The 23,559-nt window shown below is 34.0% G+C and overlaps 1 protein-coding gene across 2 annotated transcripts in view; it reads right to left on the reverse strand.

Annotated features, from left to right (window-relative positions):
• Mip (Myoinhibiting peptide precursor) overlaps window positions 1–22,939 on the reverse strand; it is a 471,548-nt gene extending 448,609 nt beyond the window's left edge. For both annotated transcript variants that reach the window (XM_081738692.1, XM_081738691.1), the window contains exon 1: window positions 22,783–22,939. The gene's annotated coding sequence lies outside the window, so the exon portion shown is untranslated. The remainder of the gene's footprint in view (window positions 1–22,782) is intronic.
• Window positions 22,940–23,559: the final 620 nt, after the last annotated feature.

Raw genomic sequence — 23,559 nt, forward strand, 5'->3', positions numbered from 1 at the left:
TGATGTAGTAAAGCATCGCCCTTTTAACTGAAATTCTGTTTCCATCCATTTCAATTCAAACTATGTTGCACACACAGTAATATCGATGTTTCTATGAGAGAATATGAATTTATGAATAATCCCTCCTATTAATAACTCTATAGTTCGAAAGTTGAAATGGAACCACAAAATCAAAAACGGTGTACATTACTATTTTAACCCCACCCCATTGAATTCAGTAGCTGAAATCATTTGATTGAAAATCATGCACTCGCACTATAATATCCTTAAACTTGCAAATTAATAGGGTATGCAAGTCTTGTTTTTACTATCGTGTTCTACAAGTATTTGGACATTATCTACATAAAATCAATATGTTTCATAATGTACAGAGAATATTACGAATTCACCAACAATTTTTTACACTGCTAGATCTTTTTAAACGTTTCTCATGTAAGTTTGCTTATCAAATATACATACATTTGAATAATAAATACGAATATAGGAAGAATGCATAATCTCTTCAAAATTGGTGTTTGATTTGAATTAATGCCTTATTAAAACCATGAAAGAAAAATGTTATTACTGTGATATAGATACCTACAACTCGTGAATTGTAAAACATATTTTATGTATTTTTAAGTTCATTATTTTAATCAAAAGCTATCTTTTAAAAAAAAGATTTCAATATCACGTTAGTTTGAGTTTAAAGTACATTTGAAGAGGCATGGTTCGAGACGAGTGTGATAAACGCACAGCCGATTGCTCCATTAAGAGCGGGAGTGGTATATAAACACAACATCTGAGAGTGGTTTATAAGACTCATTTTCGGGTATGTTAAATAAATCACTCAATATTCTATCAAAGGTTTGGATAATTTTAGAGCATTCATTTTTTGTGTGTCTGAAGAAAGACTGATAGGCATACCTAACTAACTCAATGGCCTATGGAACCTAGAGGTTCAATGCGACGTTCACAAAAGCTCTCCATTGACTTCTATCCTTAGCCAACTGGATCCAGCTTCTACTTTGTATTCCTATTTCTGCGAGGTTCAACTTAACATTGTATTCCCATCCGTGTCTAGGTGTTCCTAATGGAAGTGGTCAGATTGGATTTCCAGGCAAAACTTTCAAAGCGTTCCTACTTTCTTTTATTCAGGCTACATGACCTGCCCACCTGAACCTCCTAGACTTAATCCGTAATAATAGTTTGGTAAACGGTATAAATTATGCAACTCTTCCTTATGAAGTTTCCGCCATTTCCCATTCCCGTTTCTCTTAGGTACGAATATTCGTCTCAGGATTTTATTCTCAAATACTTTCAGTCTGCGTTTTTAAAATTAAAATAAGCGATCATGTTTCGCAACCATACTACACAACAGGCATGAGTATCGTTTTAGATATTTTAAGCTTTAAATTCTTCGACGGAATTCGTGACGACAAAAGATTTTGAACTGAGTAATAACACGAATTCTCTGCTTTTAGTCGACATTTAATTTCTTAGTAATAGCCGTCCCTAAATGTTTTTTAATTAAAAGTATTTTTTAGTTTTTTTACTCTATTATTATTCTGTATAAGTTGAACGAGACGATTGACGAATGCAAATGAAATAGTACGTAGACAGTTATATTTGCTTTGAAAATGTGGGACGAAATAGGAAAAATCCCTCAGAAACCGACAGAAACGATATTCTTCACCACAGTCTCACATGGCTTTAGATCGAACTGAAGATCTTTCAAACCGGAGGTGGACGCTGTACTAGTATGTCTCTACTTTCCCCGAAAATATAGTTGAAATTCATTTACGCATGTTGCATGATATAGGTTATGTAAGTAAAATTAAAAATAGAAGTTGCCTGTAAGTGATTATCTTATACAAATATAATGAAATAATGTGTGTGTACATCTATCTGTCTGTCTGTCTGTCTCTCATCACCTTTTTGCATAGAAATGAGTGACCTAAAATTACCAAACTTTGTACACAGATACACCTTCACCAACTCTATTTCTGTACGAAGTCATTATTATTATTATTATTATTATTATTATTATTATTATTATTATTATTATTATTATTATTATTATTATTATTATTATCTTATTATTATTATTATTATTATTATTATTATTATTATTATTATTATTATTATTATTATTATTATCGGCTCGGGTGTCAGTTTTGGGAGAGGGAGGGGGGAATAAAGATATATCCAAAATGTATGCATGTTTTTCTCGTGTATGCAACCTCCATTACCTTATGGTTGTGCAGATTTATATAATACTAGGGAATGGAGTAAGAATGGTAAATACTAGGAAATGGAGTAAGAACTCGTTCCTCTCTTCTAATTGATGTTCTGAATTAAAAGTCAGAAACGACAAGTCTATATTCTTGATATCCAGGTGCTGAGTTAAGACTCGACAACGGCAAGTGATTACAAGTAATTGTTAACAATACTGCGTATATCAAATTCAAAGAAGAGAAACTCAATATTTTAATTTTAGTTGTATAAATTAATGATAGCCTATGTGAAAAATTCACTCTTTGATATTCTTATACAACATAATTTTTTTCGGGAACCCTCTTACCAGAGTGATAGAGTCCATGGGAGCCTCCCAGTAAAAGAAATAATGCATTAAGAATTACGTACACTCATGTCCAAAATGATTGTCGCATATCTATAACTGTCTTCTTGTAAGAATATAATATGATAATGATTTTGCAGGGTACTTTTCATACGGATACTATGTGTATACTCGGGAAATGTATATTTGTGGTAAATTTCGTAGGAAAAGAATTATAAATACGAAAATTAGAATGAGTAAAACAAAATGTTGCTAAATAGACAAGAAAGTTTTATTTTCGTTTTGTTGTTCTTATTTACTGCTCTTTAGACATGAAATTTGCCACATACATGTTTTTACCTATTATACACATACTAACATTGTAAGAAATACCGGGCTAATTCTCTATCAAATTATATTCCTACAACAACATATGTATAGACATGCAACAATAATTTTGGACATGAGTGTACATGTATGAAACCAGCAAGATGACAGAGCACAAAATGGTTAATAAGCAGTAGCCCAAAATGTCTCCTATTTCGCCGAATTCCTTAAGCAACAAAGTTATTATACACGTGAGCAGTCGGTCATGTTTGGCAAAACAGGAATTCCTGTTTTACCAAATCCTGTTTGGCCGAAGTTAAAATTGAATTACTTACAGAAAGGGATTTTCCCATGTAAGTCTTCATTTTCTTATGGTTAATTTGTGTAATGTTGCAAATTTTCATGGAAAGCCATGCGTACCGTCTCCGAGCGTTATTCTCTACTTAGATGTTGTAAACCTAAATTTAAATACTTATAGAAGATCTAAAGTATTAACAATAGACTATTTAGCCGAAGAATCAGCTATGTATTATATGTTTAATGTTATGAATAATAATATACATCATAATATAATAGTAAATAAAAATAGTTATTTTCATAATTATGAGACAAGACATAAAGAAGAAATACATGCGAAATCTTATTCTTCAAAAACACACGGAACAGGAGAGGTTAAGAACTATCTCATAAAATGTTTCAACGAAATTCCTACTGAATACAAACAGTTGAAATCAAAATCATTATTCAAAAAAATAAAAACTGATAAGAGAGCTATTATGACAAAAACTATGGATATAAAGTGTGTAGAACTATGTAGAAGGAACAGCATTAAAAAAAATGTAGCGTGTAAATGGGAGGATAAACTCAACAAATATTGCCTTATTCTTTTCTTGTATATGTATATATATTATGTATAAGCAAATTATTTTTTTATTTTCATATGTATAAGCAATGTAACTGTATTGTCCCTTAAAGTGAGTCCAAGAGTCGTTGGAGCCTGGAGTCTGACATAAATAAAATGAAAATATAAAGTACAGATAATTTTTAAGAATATTTTTGTTAAGTGCGGAATAAAACCTATTAATCCAAATCAGATTGACAAAAAAAAAAAAAAAAAAAACTATCTTTTGACCAGTCTTGCCAACCATACGATAATTTAAGTCTTAATGCTATATGGGATAATACGCTTGCGATAAATGAAATTAAATGAAGTATTTAAGTTTTACGTTCCACAGTTATGCCGAGCAGGCTAAAGGAGACGGTGATGATGACAAATGAGTGAAATGGCGGAATGAAGAAAGTGGGAGGAAACGGGAGAGCCCGAGAAAACCCACGCACATGGTGTCTGTCTACTACAAAGTTCACTTGGCACGAACTGGAATCGAACAAGGATCTCATGCACCAAAGGTACCACTGAGCCACCGTGCCTTTGCTATAATAACTGAATATACGACAATTTTGGAACGCACCTTTTTGCAGTTTTTGAATGTGCAAATACAGGGTTTTCATAAAGTCTGGACGGATTTAATTTGCTTATAATTTTCATAAAAATGCTCATAATGAAATCAAATAAAGTGCAAACGGTAGCGGAAGGATTACATTTTTAGTTGGGAACACTGTTAGATAAGCGGTAACTCTGAACACGTTGAGAGAGGGAGAGGGAGGGCAAGGGTCAGTTTCTTACCAAATTTCATCCATTGTTGTTTTCATTGTTGTTTCAATGTTGACTGTTAAAAGTAAGTTGTAAGCTGTATTGGTGTGTGTGTGTGTCTTTTAAAGAAATAAATAAATGAAAAACTCCTCTGAGAAGACTATTTTTTTTACCTATCAAAGATGGCGACGGTGAAAGAGAAAGCGCAATGTGTTCTGTGGTACCAAAGAGTTCAAAAAGCCGGCACCGACTGAGAGTGCAATCCGAAAGTGGCATGCTAAGTTCTTGGAGACAGGAAGCGTCCTGAACCGTCCTGAACCGTCCTTGAAGTGGGAGGCCGCCAACATCGCCTGCAACAGTGAGCAGGGTAAGGGAAAGTATCAACAGCCCACAAAAGTCGATTCCTAGACGGTCCATGGAACTCGGAATTGGAGGTGTGGCGGTAAATGAACTGAGCTGGTGCAGATTGCAGGTAAAAATTTAATCCTTCTGCTACCGTTTGCACTTTATTTGATTTCAATATGAGCATTTTTATGTAAATTATAAGCGAATTAAATCCGTCCATACTTTATGAAAACCCTGTATATTATAGATGTGTATTAAATACAGTAGGAACTCAAAAATTCGAACTAATTGGGACTATAGATAGTTCGGATATTCAAATTGTTCTAATTTTTGAAAATGACCAAGAAAATACCATTTAGGTTTAAATATACTGTATGGTATGCTCTTTTATCGAAACAGTGGTTATACAGTACGTACAGTAATTACAATACCGTGCTTAAGGCTACTTACATTTAATGTTTCTGAAGAACCTGCTCGTACACTACATTACACTGCTGATTATACTGTTGTTGTAACTCACACTTAAAACTTAACTTGTGTAGGCCGAAGGGAAAATAAAAATAAAAATATGTTTTACAAACAATTACATATGAATCAGCTTTTCTAAAAACACTGACTTCACGCAACGCAGACGGAAAACCCTATTGTTTGTTTATCGCAAGTGCTAAGACAAAATGAAAATAAATAAATAAATAAGCTTTAGGGACCGCGTTCGGATTTTTGTCGTTCGGATTATCGACGTCCTACTGTAATTATAAAACACACACACACCAGTCATTTGCCAGTCATTCTCACTAAAATAAATCAATAACCATTTGAGAATTGGCAAATGGCAAACCTCCATCCATTCCTTAAATTTAACTGCGTTTACGAGAGGGTGGACATTTTGTTATTGTTCAGAGTAGTGCTATTAACGATAAGAAATGATGAGGACAGTGACGACGATTTGGAGTTCAAAACTGAAGAATACTAGATAAGTTTCTTACATATTTTTGCTATTTTTATGTTAGTATTATACTTGTTCCTAAAATTATCACGTGCGTAACGAATATACGAGAATTTGTTTTGTAATATCTGATAATTTTCAAGACGGAAATCGATTATTTCGTTCTCTGAGATTTGCAATTTTTCTTTTGACTAGCAACTGTCTCATCTTTCGACGTTACTTTTCCGTCGTACACTAATAACATTCTAGATTTTATTTATTTTCTTAAAACAAAAAAGCAGTGTTCATTGTCCTTAATCATACACATCTATAAGTAAAATAGATTCATAAGATGCAGGGTAGTTAGTATTGCCTTTGTTGCGTTGCTTGAAACGTTTCGATATTTTGAGCTACTCTTCTATATCTTGCGAAACTTGAGATTTCTGTCGCTCACTATTTCAGTATCACGATATTGAAATGAAGCGTCATTAACACATGTCTGGAACTGTTTCCATTTACAATTGCGATATGAAGTAAGTCAACTGAAAACGGACTGAGGGGTTTAGGGTTTCATCGGCTCGTAAGATTGAAAGCGAAATTGCACGTAACTTTCAAGATGAAATGATTTCGTGAGAGGGAGAGATGATTGACTTTCGACTGAAAAATAAATATTACTTCAACAACATGCAATAGGTTAAGACAGGAAAAATGTGTATGTAGTAATAGTAAGTGATCGATTCCGTGATTATCTTACGGATTGCACCTAAAATTCGTATGCATTAATGGATGTGAACTCCCTTGAGGATTACCTACTAGTGATTATACGTACTATGGAACTAAAAAGTAAAAAAGAAGTAAATAAGTAACATTCACTCAAAGTACATGTAGTGTATGTAATTAGGATACTTCGTTTAACTATGTAAAAAGAGTGTGCCAATTCGACACAAGTCTCTGTATTATCCGCACATTGGGTCAAAGTATTAAAATGGTAGTTGCTAAATCAACTACCTGACAGGTTGAGGAGTCATTTTCATGATACGCCATTAATCTTGTTTTATATACGGTTACCAAAGAATTATTTTTAAAATAATATTTTCTTTCTTTTTAAATGAACACGACTCGTATGTCGTATAATAAAGTGTGATATGAATTACATGTGAGCAGCTAGAAGGAATCAAATAAAATGGCTACAAGGGAGCACATAGTGAACATAGTAAGAACAGATGGCAGCACTTCTATTATATAAATGTTGTTAAAAATACATACGCTCACAAAACTATTTTTGTGAAAGACTAGAGGAAATAAAAGACGGTGTTCAATACTTGGTATAAATGTCAAGTATACTGTACAAAGATTTACTCATACTAAAAAAATAAACATACAAATTATATGTGAGTACAAAGATATTTATGCTTTCCTTGAAAGGCAATGTGAATGTAAATATCACAGTATAGGTATATCTATCTTATACACAGGAGTTTGATGCGTTTGTGATACCTTTGCTAAGTTGTACTCCTAGCAAATGAAAGGTATCGCTTATAACTAAGGAATAACACAATTATTGTTATTAGTAGTATGGTAATTGGCTATGTTCACCATGTTAACTTGGGTATTACTAAAAACACATGGTGTACATAGAAATATCAACGTGTATCGTACTATTTCCCGCGTTCTTTTGTTCTATAATACCAGATCTAGCTTCATAACACCGCTTCTTTGGTGTTCAAATAACACTCTAAAATGGTAGTCATGTTCTGTTAATTTGAATTAACATAATTATTTTTTAAAAACGTATATTCATGTCGCAGAAACAATAATGCTTTTACGGTGGTTCTGGGGACCACGCTATGAACTTCTTCTCCAGGACATACCTTCCAGCGTGCTTAATGTGGGTTACTGATTTATTTGCCTAACACATTCATTTTCATGTATTGAAATTTCACTCCATTCACCCGGAGAAAATCTTCTGAAATTACCATTGCTCGTAAATCATCTCCGCTGGAGAGGAACACTAAAAACCAGATAAACCGCCATAGATATACAAGGTAACTAAAAACAATAGCAATAATAATAATAATACTAAACCTTCTTAACATAAATCTTTTGCCCAGTTTGCGTACGTATATGCTAATGGGATCAATGCATGCTTTTCAAAAAAGTTTGCTCCAAGAAATGGTGATTTCATTGGTAAAGTTTGGTCATCCACTCCTTTTGAAAAGCTTCTTACCCCTTGTTTTCGTAGTTTCTTGAAGCTTAAGTCATATCTAAGTTCAGATAACAAATTAGTTACATGTAAAAATTACTGATAGATCAATTTTTGCTATAAATTCGTGAAGTAATTCTGGAAAAATTAAAACTCACGGACGGATGATTGATATTATGCCAGATTGCACAGCTAAGATATAGATAACATTTTCTACTATTCTTTTTTCCTAGAAAATGCATCTTGATTATATTTTAAGTAACATAATAACTAGTAAAGACGGAAATTAAGGTAAATGTATTGCGCTAAAAGATAACAAAGAAGATCATGCGACTTCATGTAATTTTATTGTAGACAACCAACCTAACCTAATTTAACCAATATTTCTTTGCTACTGTGCTAAGGTTGCATGGAAACTAGGGAATGCTATAGACTATAAGCATGGCATTATAGCCACCGTTAACGTTAACGCCCGTGAAGATGTTACACGGTTAATGAACTTTACCTAGATAATCGCTCTGGCTCTCTATTGGAAAAGAAGAAAGAATACAAATATTCACTTTCGTTCAAGAATTATCATGTGGACTAACGGACGGACGAACTAGCAGTACAACCTTAGAGGTCTCACTGGATGATTCTAACTGGTGTAATGGTATAGAGTTTTCTTGTAAATGTGAACACATTTTATGATCTCCATGTTCTTTGGGAAGCGACTGCTTCAACAGCATGGAGTTCTTGCTTGAAGAACCAGTAAAAGAACACACATTAATACAAAAACAATTTCTGAATCGTGTCATAAAGAATATAATCGCATTGATTATCCAGAGGTTCAAACTTTACATTATATGTAATTTTTTTGTGGAATGCTAAGCGTACAATGAATCACTTCACACTCACTCCAAGAAGTAATACAACGGCTTTGTTAGGAACCACCGTTTTATAGTGCCCTATATGAACAGAACACATGCAGAGATAAACAGCAGTAGGCCACCATTTTGTTAAGGAGATATACAATTATAAAGCATTTGTGATTTCCAGTGAATAAAGGATTCATAACTTTTTGCATTCGTAATTGTGTTATGTTCAATTTTTATTCATGCTTTAACTTGGATTTAGCTACACTTTCATACTAAATATACGCTGCTATAGTCGAACTATTGTCATTCATTTATGGGCATAAAAAACGTCTAAAAGGCGAACAGATATCTTGGAACAGTTCGGTGTTTACTACATTAACAATCAACAGCCTCTTTCATCACTAGGAAACACGAATAACCGATTGTTAAAATATGTATACTTTTAGTAGACATGGTTACAAGACACATGCGAATCACATAATTTCTTCTAGATTATAACAGACACGGTAGTTTAGTGATATAATTCTCATCTCTAGTGTCAACAGCAACTGATTTCAGCTCTTACAGGTTTTGTAACGGACACACGTAATATCCGTAGATTTATTTAATTCAGTAATTCCCATTTTCTTTCATTTAACCACATTTATTTAACATTTTGTTTATCTCTTTTAAGTAGATAAACGCAAAACTTAAGATTCCACTCATATTTATAAGGAATTCTGGTTTACCAAAACACCTTGTCTGCATTTGTGTTCGTTCGTTCGGGAAACAAAATCTCTCAAGAACAACTTGATGGTTCACCATCAAGTTTGGCCAGAATGCAGAGAGTTAAAAGTTAACCCTACAATCGTCGGGCGGAAAAAAGTTTCATACACGGTCGGGCTGGGTCTGAAAGACCCAAGAAAATAAAAGTGCATAATTAATTCGTAACTGATATTTAAAAAAAAAAAAAAATAGAAACATACTTTTGTGTAATTACAAGTATTTCTAAAACAGATAAAAGCATTTCAGCTCAAAACTGGTGTTTTCGCTTATTTTCTTTTAAAAAAATATTTATAATTGGTTACACATTTTTGTTAGTACAGGGTTTTCATAAAGTCTGGACGGATTTAATTTGCTTTTAATTTTCATAAAAATGCTCATAATGAAATCAAATAAAGTGCAAACGGTAGCGGAAGAATTAAAATTTTAGTTGGCAACATTGTTACCGTATCAAAGATGGCGTCGGTGAAAGAGAAAGCGCAATGTGTTCTATGGTACGCAGAGCTAAAATCACCAATTCTGGTGTGTCGAAAGGTCACCAAAGAGTTCAAAAAGCCGGCACCGACTAAGAGTGCAATCCGAAAGTGGCATGCTAAGTTCTTGGAGACAGGAAGCGTCCTGGATCGTCCTCGAAGTGGGAGGCCGCCAACATCGCCTGCAACAGTGAGCAGGGTAAGGGAAAGCATCATCAACAGCCCACAGAAGTCGATTCCTAGTGGCGCCCAGTTGGAGGTGTGGCGGTGAACTGAGCTGGTGCAGATTACAGGTAAAAATTTAATCCTTCCGCTACCGTTTGCACTTGATTTGATTTCAATATGAGCATTTTTATGTAAATTATAAGCGAATAAATTATAATATTAATCCGTCCATACTTTATGAAAACCCTGTACATTTTGTGAACTTTTCTAGAAAATTACATAAAAAAGAATACTAGCTTAAATGTTTGTATATTGTAAAGTACAAGTAATATTGTAAAGGATACTTATAAGTTTATTTAACATAACCTAAGGCACTACCTATGTTGAAATATACTGAATGTCAGGGGATAAAGGTTTTTAGTTTTCATTGTTGGCGAGATTGTTATCTAATGGCGGAGTGGGTGGAGTTTTCTCAGCAGCGGCAGCAGATAACAATTCTTCACTGTTATCATCTTCACCACACTCACTGTTACTATCATGGTTACTAAATAATTCAAAATCAGGATCTGCATCGGAATCATCCAGTTCACTTTCATTATCATATAAAATTCTATGAATTTCGCTCACAGAAACTTTCACGTTCGAATATGTTCTAAAGTTGCTCACAATACCAACAGAAATGTTGTTTGTATATACGCACTCAAATGTCTAATAGGTAGTCACAATAAAGAAGCAAACTTCCTACAAGAATCTTGACACTGGCAAAAAAAAAGTTACGTGAACAGTCGGGTTGGGTATCGGGTGTTTCAGGAAGGTATACGAAATTACAACTCAAACCGCTAACGTTAAGTTGAATTTTTTTTTTTTTTTTTAATTTTAAGTAGATGGGTCTCACAGATCCGACCCGACCGTTCTAAGGTTAAGAATCGAGTTATAGAGATGATATTAAAACCAGAAGTAAGTCATTGCTGGTTTTAGCGTTGATCGTTATAGAATAAGTACGATCAAATATACTGAAAGGTGATTTCTGTTTTCGGTTAATTAACAGTCCAAAGAATACATTTCGTCTCCATTCTTCACTCTGTACTAAAATCGAAAGCAGTAGAAATCCACTACCACTTTCAGTTTTACTATTAATTTACGTAGAACAGCAATGGCAAGAGCTCGCGAAAGCGGATTTTTTGGAATCGATTTGATACTCTCTTTTAAATATCTATTCAAACCGGAAAAGAAATCAGAAACTTCTGGTTTAAACGTTGATCTCCACAAAAGAAAAATGGAAATTGCGAGAATAGCATTTTTCTGCAATCAGCTAAGTGTTGTAGAAATATATTAATTTTGTACTCTAATTTCTTCACTAAAACCGAAAGTGTAAGTAATCTACTACCAGTTCCGATTTCATTGAGAAAATATCATGGCATATACAGTAAATTTCTTCACCCGTCACACCTATTTATTTCTAGTTTATAGTAAGTATCTATGGGACTCTAAGAACAAAATTGGATTTTATTTCGTTGAATGCAAGTTCGCTTTAAAAGAAGGTAGTTCATATCTAATATTTTCCCATCATCAGACTCATCACGTTTCCTTTCCGCAGCCTGTATTAAAAACATCTCCAATGTGACAGAATTTGCAAGATGCACATTTCTTATTAATGGACTTTAATATGCCTCTAAAAAAACGTACATGAACAAGCTCGCTATGTTATTTGTCTCACTTCTATCTCATATGCATCGTATACGAAGTAATAAAGTAACGTCCAGGTTAGCACAAATGTCACTTTCCGTAAGAAAACCAACATATATGAGAATGTATAAAGTCTATTATATCGTAAACATCAGTGAAACATTTGGAACAGGTGCCTATAATTTCTAAATACAAAAGAAGGAATCTTAACTGATTGACTGAATAATCAATGCCTAGGCTAAACTGCGTAAGTTAGAAACTTCAATTGTGACAGTACCTAGAATTTATGACTTAGAGTAACACAGAAAAAGCATATTTGGAAATTAGAGTGAAAGGTTTCTTATTTGAATTTTAGTTTAGCGTATCGTTCAGCAGTGAGTCTATATGAGACGTGGACCTGCAGCTTAACATGGGATCCGAAGTACATGAGCTCTGACCGGGAATCAAATCCGGGTCTTCCACGCCAAAGGCACGTACGCTAATAGCTTAGCCACTTGGGAGCTCTAGAAGTGAAAGGGGAGGGGATGGAGATTGCAATTATTTTAATAAACTGGCTAGAAATCGGAATTCTTTAAGGTTAGATGCATAAAATTTGTATTTATCCTTTTCATTTAAAGTAATTAAATACGTGTTTCAGCATTTCTTAAATATCTTTCCTAGAAAGGAAGAAAAAGTAGGAAGACAAAGGAATAGGATTGCAATTATTATAACAAGATGCCCACATCTCGGAATATCTTAAGATTATAGACATGGAATTTAGTATTTAGACCTATCGTAATTAAATACGTCTTTCTAAGCTTTTTCTTAGCAGTTCTCAAAGAGAAGGAAAGGGGTGGGATAAAACGTATAGATGTTACAATTATTACAATAGGATATCCAATTGTCTATATCTCCGAATAACTTAAAGTTAGAGACACAAGATTTGGTATTTTAACTTTGGATTAAAAATAATCATACGCTGTAGACTCGTGTCAGATTCCAGGCGGGACAGCTCATGTGATTTAGATTCCACGTTAGGTTGTATGTCCACGTCTCATAGAGTCTCGCTGCTGAAAGAGACTCTAAACTCAAAATCAAATCAAAGTAATTATTAATGTGCTTCAGATGTTTAACCTACAATAATTAGTAGAGTCCGTATTTCCACGCACAAACCAACCCCGAGATATGCATTCAAATATGCACGAAAAGTATGCATTAAAATTATAACATATACACTAAAATATATACTAAGAAAATAATATTTCAATTTCTTTTAATAACATAATGGCCTCTGTTGCAATGAACTATGGACGTCTTCCTTAAGATTTCTTCTATAAACCCTCAGCGTTTAACAGTAAGAAACTTTTTGTACATCAAAAAGTTTCTTTCTACATCAGCAGAAGGCACTGGTGCATTTGAGAAACACCGAATGCGAAAGCAATCGAAAGTGAATTTACCTAGGATTGTGAAGAACAAACTCGACGTTATTTTTTACATAAAAATCTTCATCTGCGTTTACAAAGTGATTCAGTTCACTTTAAACATAATCCACTTTCTTGTGATATACTCTAAAATTTGCTAGTATGCAGCAATAAAATTCGGAAATATGCAGTATCCTGCAAAGTTTGCGAAATATACATGCACATCGAAATTCACTTAAAATATGCACTTAAGTGCGCTATCATATGCGTCTCAAACGAATCCTTACAAGTCCGTCGGAAATAAAAAAATACTTTTCACATGTTTCTGCATGTTAATATGTAAACATGCATTTTGCATATAAATCCGGGCTGTAATAATTGGACACGTGTTTCAGCATTGTCTTAAATATTTTTCCTAGAACGGAAGAAAAAAGGTGGCAAGACAAATAGGATAGGATAGCAATTATTATAATAAGATGCCCATATCTCGGAATCCCTTAAGATTATAGACACGGAATTTGCTATTTAGACCTATCGTTTAAATAAGTAAATACACCTTTCATATCTTTTTGTTATTAGTTCTCAAAGGGGAGGAAAGTGGTTAGAAAAACGAGTAGAGGTTACAATTATAACAATAGGATATCCAATTGTCCATATTTTAGGATCTTCTAAGGTTAGAGATATAAAATTTGGTAGTTCAATTTTGCATTAAAATAATTATACGTGGTACTACCGTGTTTGATTTCCGTATTGGACGCCCAAATTAGTATTTGGACGCACATAATTCCAAATATGTAACCAATTCCATTAAAGAAAGAAGAAAGTAGTATATACCTGTACTTCATTGCATATTTGCAATAAGAAGCGAATGTTGTTTCTACTGAAATAACGATGTTAAGAGTCTAGAAATGCAACATAATCAGCCGAATTAGATATATACACAAACTATGGAACGATAATCGCTTGTGGGAATTGCACAAATGGTGACAATAACATTGTGTATGACAAAGGTTTGAATATATGTTTACTAAACACATAGATTTGGAAGAGTTGAGTCCTTAGGCTTGGTAGTCAATGATCTGGTATTTACCAGTTAGCTTCTAGTACGCGTGTAACCGTCCGCATTTCGGTTCCTAGTAGTTTTTCCTACCTTCTCACGCGAAAACCCACACTATTCCTTCCAACTTCCAAAATGGACTTGGATGTATAAAATATTAATTGGTCGATTTCATGATTCTTTTTGTACATTTAAATACTCCAAACATTTCCTATTCAACCCTATCTTTTAAAAACTAATCATATTATGAAGCCGAGACCTATAGTATATCCGAGATTCAAATACTTTTGTGAAGGGTTCGTATTTAACCCTTATCTGGGCAAGCGGGGTCTCTCAGTCCCGATAGCTTCATATATTTTTTCGAATTTCTCAATAACCATAAATATTTCGATGACATAAAATTCTGAATTCTTCTACCTTTAGTCGTAGTTAAAGTCATGAACATATTGAGTTGGTAAGGCTAATAGAGTTGGTAAGGCCCCAGTTGCCGTCTACGTTACAAAAATATCTTGCCCGGACAATAGTTAATACGCAAGTATTCAATACCTTACCATACAAAATTTATTGTCATTATTTATGTAATCTCCACAAGCGAACATTATTCCATATGCTTTTTGTATATAGTTAGTGAGATTATTACATGTTAAAGTTATGATGTAATGAAGGTACAAACTAGTTAACAGCAGCAAACACCCAATACAGTCTTTACTACTTTTTTAATGGAATCATACTTTTGAAATTACTTGCTTTAAATCTGGAGAACATAAACTATTTTATATGTCAACAAATAACAAAAAGTTCTCAATTGTGTTACTTCTTCTATTCCATTCTTTCTGTGATTTGCTTAGTGTGTGTATAGTTTGATTTATATCGATATGTGCAATATTTTTCAGATATGAATTACTTTTGAAACAAGAGTGCCCAACTTTTTAAAGGGATGAAGCTAAATGTCAACTTTTCCGGCCCATGTTAATATGAACTTCTCCGTTTACATACTTATAAGGAACCCAATTCTTAACTTTCCTCATTATAAGTGACCATAAGTCTGTAAAAGTTTTGGACAAATAGGAAAGTTGTCAACAATGGAATTTTCTCTCTAAACTCTTTTCAGGCCAAGCAAAAATCAGGAAATTAGCAGCAGAGAAATGTGAAGCGAAACAAGTTCAACATTTTTATAATTTTTCCTTGCAAAAGTTTCGAACGAATCATCTAATTGAGTATTGCTTGGCAAAAGCCAGAACCTATGATACACTATTTCTAGAGAACAGAGTGTGATGTGGAGGACGTGTTCTATGTAAGATAATCTTGTATAGTGGTATGTGAGAGTTCTCTTACTGCACTAGATTAAAGTTATACATGGTAAAATTTCTTCTCCTCCATAACCGCGGTACTGAAAAGTAAAACACAATCAATAAATCAATCAAAGAACTTTCAATTTATTTCATCTAATTCGAAACTTCTATTCGAAAAAAATGCACAGAAATCTTAATGATTGGGATAACTAACTAACTAATTAACTCTATGACCTATGAGGCCCGGAGGTTCAATGTCGGGTTCACAAAAGCTCTCCATTGACTTCTACCCTTAGCCAACTGGATCCATTTTCTAGTTTGTATTCCTTTTTCAGCGAGATCCATCTTGATATTGTCCTCTCATCTGCGCTTAAGTCTTCCTAATGGGCACTTTCCGATTAGACTTGCAATTAAAACTTTGAAAGCGTTCCTAGTTTTCCATTCTGACTACATGACCTACCCACCTAACCTCCTAGATTTATGACCCTCTGGTAAACGATATAAATTGTGCAGGTACTCGCTATGAAGTTTCCGGCATTTCCTATTCCTGTTCCTCTTGGGTCCGAATATTCGCCTCAGGATCTTGTTCTCAAGTATTTTCAGTTTACGTTTTTCCCTCAGAGTAAGCGACCGTGTTTCACAACCATACAACACAAAAGGCGTGATTATCGTTTTATATATTTTAAGCTTCAAATTTTTCTTCAAAATTCGTGAAGGAAAAAGATTTTGAATTGAATAATAACTGAATGATTGGGATATCTGAACGAAAATCCCGTTATAAATAATGTGGGCTCTTTCAAATGTACGTTACCATAAGCTTTGCTATAAAAGTTTTCATCTACATTACAATGAATCTTTAGCAAAATGGTTGTTATTCTGTCATTGTTTATTTATGTTGATACGTAATATAAGACTATGAAAATAAAGTATTATTACTCGTCATTATATTTCATATGACGTTTAACGGCTTAAAACCACGAATTATTACGTTATTTTTTTTTTTTGCCTTAAAATTATGATTACAAATATATTCGTGCAAAGAAAAAAACATCTGGATATAAATTTAAACAGCGATTCCTTACGTTTGCCATACGTAGCTAAGTATATGGGTGTCCGCTAGATGTGGGTAAGATCAAGGGCGCCGATTTCTCTGTAAATTTGAGAAGGGGGGCACTCAGACGCAAAAAATGTATATATGAGGATGTTAAGACAAATTGCATTCAAATTATGCCAAATATTGTCATAAATACACTAGAGGACCCCCACATGAGCTTTGGGATCCCCAGGATCGGCGCCCTTGGATAAGATTCATTTAATTATTTTCGGCTAAAATTTTGCATTGGAGGCCAATGCTTATTGAAGAAATGACGGAACTGAAATAGCATATCTACATTGTACAGACAAATCATTTGTCTGTTATTTCCCTTTGAAATAATGGTATTTTTTTCATAAAGAATACAAAAATTCGTAGTAGATTGAATGGAATATCTACTTATACTGTACTCATTTTCCCCACTGTTTCGTTTCTTCAAGATTCTAGTAAGACTATTCATGGCTTTGGATTAATTGTTTTAACAAAAGAGACACTGACCAAAGCTTAAAACTTTACTTTATTTTAAATTATAATTTGCAACTGTTTCGGATATCTAGCATATCCTTCTTCAGACACGATCGAAATTCTGAAGAAGGATATGCTAGATATCCGAAACAGTTACAAATTATAATTTAAAATAAAGTAAAGTTTTAAGCTTTGGTCAGTGTCTCTTTTGTTAAAAGATTCTAGTGTAATTTGGTAATGTTTATTGTGGAACGCACATATTTGGGATTGTAATACTTCTTGCGAGAAAATTTAAATCTCAATTTTGATTAGCTTGTAGTTCAAAAAAAATGAACGAACTGAATAAAACATTGTAAAAGATTCGTTGTCGCTTCATGGACACAAAAAGTGTTCGAAAAAGTAAGACTAACAATAAGATACATCTGCTTTTATTACGAACGAATATACTCGTGGTTTTAAAAATCGGTGATTTTCAAGTGCCTAAAACGGCCTAAATTTTAGACAGGTTTAGTAATGTTTGCTTATACGTACCTCTGCCTTCAACGCACAAAAATAAATAAATAAATAAATAAATAAATAAAATAAACATAACCAATAAAAAATTATAAAATTTGGAACGACTTTTGCAAAGAAAATTATAAGTTAAGCGGTTAATATTAGTTTGTTTTACGTAATGCTGTCACAAATGATTATATGAAACAATGTTTTCCAATGATTCATTGTAATTATATTGAAATATATTGCATATTTATTTTTTCCGAAAATTTAAAGAAATCCGTGAAGATGTTTCTTAGAATACACCGAGACGCAGATAAATACAAGAAAACAGAGGAAAGTTTGTTTATTTAAGAAAAAATGAAAGTGAGAGAACTCGAGAATATAAGGGGAACAACATTGTTCTCCAGGAGTTTACATGTCTGGAACCGATCTTCGAAATAAAGGGTGATTCCTTTACCCATTATAAAAGGATACGACTTTAGAAAAAAATCCTGAACTGAAGTAAAGATGATATTTAATTAACAGTGAATATCATTGTTATTTAATTTGATTTTGATCGTTAGTTTAGGATTACACCCAAATACAGCGTAACGAAATAAAATATAGCCTTCTGGCTCGCCTTATCCCTAGTGTATATTTATAACTTTTAAAACATTCATCTTCCTGTTTTCCCCATTGGTAAAAGGATATCTCATATGTTCATTATAAACCATAAAAGAAACTGGTTTAAGATTTTCGATTACCACCCTAAAGATGTAGGAAACATTTGTGGGACCAGGTATTTTGTATCTCTTTAGATAATAGACTTAAGACGAACATCTATTTTAGCAGTCCTCTCTACAGTTTTGCAAACAAGAAATTATCGATACTCGAATATATTGTCCATATTGCATATTGCTTTCCCTTTTTAAAACTAAATTAGCAATGTGGGTATTTAGGTCACATAAGCTTATTTGCAATCAAGTAATTTAAACGTAACAGATAACGAGCATATAAACCATAACTTAATATATATGAACGTGGTGACAAATGCTCTCATTATTCAATATACAGAAATAACCATAAATAACTATTGTTGCCATGCAAAACTTTAATCGGGACTACGAAAGAAATAAAAACGAGAAAAATATATACAAAAATAATTTTGTGAAATATTATATGGACGGACACACCAGTATCATGGAAAGTTCGCGTTGTGCTTGAAATGCTGATTGAAAAGCTTTCGAAAGAAATAATTTCAGGAAGGTCAAGAAGGTGGAAGGAAACATAACATTCTGGGGTAGATTATAAGTTTAACTGGGCTAATATACCATAAAAGATCCTAATAGCAGGCGAGCGTTTCTGTTGCGTTGAACCTCCAGGCTTCATGATTCTGAACTCCTGGCTTGAATGTGTTAATTTAACGATAAGTTGAGGGAACGTTAATATTTCTAGAAAATCCTTGCACACGAGACCGTAAGAAATTTCTAAATAAACAAACTTCTTTTCAGTTGCAGATTTGCGCATGTATAGTTCAGTATTCTTGTTTTACATTGCTATTGGCATAGAATCCTATTCTAAACGTAAAAAGGTTTTTCTTAACGAGCAGTATTATGACATTTTTTGCTGTGGCTCATAAGCTCTTGTTTACTTTACTGATTTTCAATACCTTTCTATAATACAAGGATAAGGAACACTTTAGATTTCTTGTCTTTCGGATCTATGGCCATGTTAACCCGTTACTTATGAGGGATGACGTCTCTAGGCGAAAGGGAAGGAAGGGAGAGGCCTGGACTTGTATGTTAGTACCATCCCAACATTTTCCTGTTGTGAATGAGGAAAATCCAAGAAAAGCTCACTCAGGATGACTGGTCTGAAAAAAGCTTTTATACGTTTCTGACCGATCGGGAATCGAACCCAGAAACGCTCTTTCTGTAATACAATCAGAAACCGAAAGTACACGATGAGAGCCTGTCTAAGTAAGAGAATAACGTCGGCTAAGTATCAAAAGATACCATGCTCAGTGCAACAGCCAGTTATTCTATCTCTATTTTTGTTCATCATGTTACACTTCATATATAACTTCGGGATTGTACCTTTCAAATATATACAGATCAAGGGAAATTTGGAGTAAATATCCTTTTCTTATCTTTTCACAGATAATATTTCAAATAGTCAGTGTTCTTGAAACTGTATCGGGAACGATAATTCGGTTTTAAGGCAGAGATTAAAGAACAAAAGACGCATTTTAAACGAATATAGGCCTAAAGATAGTACTACATATAAAAATGGTGATGGTTTATCTTAACAAACTTACTAGAATACAGTATTTCCTTTACACTTTAATTTATTCTGACAAAATTAAAACAAACTGTGCTAAGACAGTAAAGAGGATCAAGCGATTCAATGTACGAGATATTGGGAGGGGCATTTACCATTTTGCATTTTGTATATCCTTTATATAGGCAACCGGTTTATATTTCTTACTATGCAAGTTGCATAGAAGATAGGGAAAGTTATAGATTTTAAACAAGATATGGATAGTAACTCTTAATGCCACTGTTAGATGTAGAGATATTAATGAATCGATTTCATTATCTGCCTGGAACGAAAAAAAAAATATAATGAATGAAATCTTTCAGCCTAACGTCATACAATTATGGCGGCTAGGCTAAAAGAGACAGTGATTATGAGAAATGAATTAAAAATAGTGGAATGAAGTGGGAGGAAACGAGAGAACTCTTAAAGAATTACGCACACGGTATTTGTCCGCCACAAAGTTCACTTGGCGCGAGCTGGGATTGAACCAAGAATACCACGCAGCAGATGTGAATGCTCTACCATTGAACTACCGCGGCCCTCTACTCAGCCGAGATGATTGCTCTAGCTGTCTATTGCAATGAACAGAATTTAAAAATTCTGACGGACAGACGTGCTAACAGTACAATCTTATAAGTCCCAATGCGTGATCCCTTAAGAAAAAGAAAGAAAGAAAAAAGAATCCTTAGTACAGAAGTAGAACTCAAACCAGAGTGTTTGAATTAACTAACCACTCGTTAGAATGAAAGATTAAAGAAGAAAATTTATGAAATAAGATTTTAACAATTCGATTCTAGTATTGATATCACAGGCGTATGCACAAGGAGATACAAAGGAGCAAGTGTCCCTACAGCGGTTCGAGATCCTTAAAAAAAATCCATTGAACAATGGTACATTTTAGATGGGTTCATGAATTTCTTTTACAAGACGACTTTCTCATAACGTCAATCAACAAACAAGCGTAGACTAACTGCTCACCGTTTTCACTTCGCAATCGGATTAAAATTTCGGGTCCGAATCAAATGGATGACCATATTTTCCAGGCTTTCTCTTCTCAGTTCCGCCAGGGGAATACTGGGACGGTACCTTAAAATATAGAGCCTGACCAATTTCCTCCTGATGGCCGGGACTACATCAGAGCGAAAATCAATATTTTATTGGGGACATGTAAATATTTCTGTTTTCATCATAAGGGACCTCTGGATTATTTACAATGTCAGAAGCTAGAATAAGGTTTATTCATTGAATGTACTATCATTACATATGCTTAGTGTTTTAAAGATGCTCAAGTCTGAGATCCATTTTCTACTACAGAAAAAGTCGTTGAATTATAACAATTTTTATTAAATATTTTAGATGGACTTCTAGAAAATGGTAAAACTGAAATTTAACTTTCAATGATAACCTTTCATATGTATTTTATATTATAAGAACATTAAATTATATTCTTTTGTTTGTAATCCCATAAAGATAATGAGAGAGCTCCCTCGTGACTAAGCGGTTAGCGTACGCGTTTTTGGCGTGAGAGACTTGAGTTCGATTCTCAGTGGGAGCTCATGTGGTTTAGATCCCACGTTAAGCTGTAGCTCCACGCCTCATATAGCTTCGTTGCTGAAAGGGACGCTAAACTGATAATACAAATTCAAAAATCCAAAGATCATGAACCTTACAATGTATAACAATAATATGTATAATTGGATCAAAATATGCAACGGGGAAAATGAGGAAAACAGAGAAAAGTCACATAACATGCTGGTTTTACGCAAGTTTACATACTGGGCCCGTGATTGAACTTGAGACCTCGTACTGTATTGCCAGCAACTTTTACTTAAAATGTTGTTTGAATAAGTGAATTTCTCAGTAATTGTCAATTAAAATTTTTGAGTAAGTTTTCTGTGACGAACTTAACAAAATAAAGTATTTTGCGTATTATAGTTTAGGTAAACACTTGTGTTTTCTGTATGTGTAATCTTGTGTTTTATTCCCGCTAGTGGATGTTATGTTGTGTTACAAACTAGCCGTGTGATAGGCATATATGCTTTCGTATGTGTGGTCCTGTCTTCGATTCCTTCTCCCTATAAGATGTTGTCTACAAGACGAAAGTTAAAGCTGAATGGTCTCGAAAAGACATCGTGAAAGTGCTCTCTCGTCTTGGACAGTGTAGATATTGCTACTCAAAAACATCTGTCTCATCGTCAAAAAATTTATGTCTCCTGCCGTTTCGTGGGAAACCAAATCTGAGACATGCACAATTATTTTCTACTTGCAGTCTGATGTTTGTTTAATGTTCAGAAGATAGGCTGTACGAGACTGAACTTGCATTTTAATGTATGATTCAAATCATATGCTGTGTAGTGTATACTTCGATCGGGAATGGAACCCAAGAATTCCACACTAAGGTAATAGCATTTATTATTTTGCAATAAGGAAACTCTAGAAAGAAATAGAAACAGAATTTATCGTTAAACTATTCACAATGCCTTATATTAATCTATGTACTGCTGAAAAAGAGACGCTAAACTTCTGGTTAACAAACAAATCACATTGATATTCTGAAGCAGACCAAATAAATTGAAGTAGTCGCGAAATGAATCACAGAACTAATCAGATACATGAGCGAAACTTGTGAGAAACTTTGCGCGACGCTCTCGGAAACGTGAATATACGATCACGTAGGGAAACCGAGAAAGTTTAGGAAGAGACGCGAAGTTTATCTCCCTCACTCACACACACATGTTGCACCTACCTGTAACCTGCGTCCGGGAAATAGGAGCCGATACCAAAGGCCAGGAGAGTTGCCCGTCTTCAGTGGTCACTGGATATCGGGGGAAATGTTCGACTCACGCCGCGTTATATACGTCGACACGTCTAAGCTACAGACCACCCCCAAACACCCCACCTTTTGCCTCTTCCCCTCTTGTTCCTACTCCGAAAAACGCTACGCAAGATAGGGGCGGTCTAGATATAGTGACGTCATGAATTATTGAACTCAACTGGCGCCGCGATGTGGGCAAACAAAAAGTTAACTTACTTAGGCCTATTTTCCCTCCTTTTCCTTAGCTTCTCTATTAAAATAATATTTGCATTTTATTCTGTATCGCTTGTTGCGCTCATGAATACATGTGTTTCTCACAGGACGTCACTATCTGCAAAACTTCTGATTTGTTCTTCAGGGAATGACGTCATCTGCAGATGCCACAAGTGGTTGTGCAGTTGTGTGCGCTGTGCAAGATGTGATACAGATATTTCCGCGTGAATGATAGTTAATCTTTCTATTAAGACATAAACAAGTGTGCAGTCAAGACATAAGCACGTAGATTCAGAAAAGCTATCGATCAAGATGTTGCAAAACTGTCTTTTCGCTTTTGCTTTAAAATAAAAATGTACGAGGCCACGTTAGTAGTAACTTTAACATCAGATTAGAACATATGGAATTAATGCTAACAAGCATAGATTAATATAAATAAAATAAAATAAAATAAAATAACGTACACTCGTTGGCAAAAGTCGGTACACTTATCTA

This window comes from Thermobia domestica, chromosome 14 (genome assembly GCF_964235325.1).
Source record: "Thermobia domestica chromosome 14, izTheDome1.hap1.1, whole genome shotgun sequence".
NCBI lineage: Eukaryota > Metazoa > Arthropoda > Insecta > Zygentoma > Lepismatidae > Thermobia > Thermobia domestica.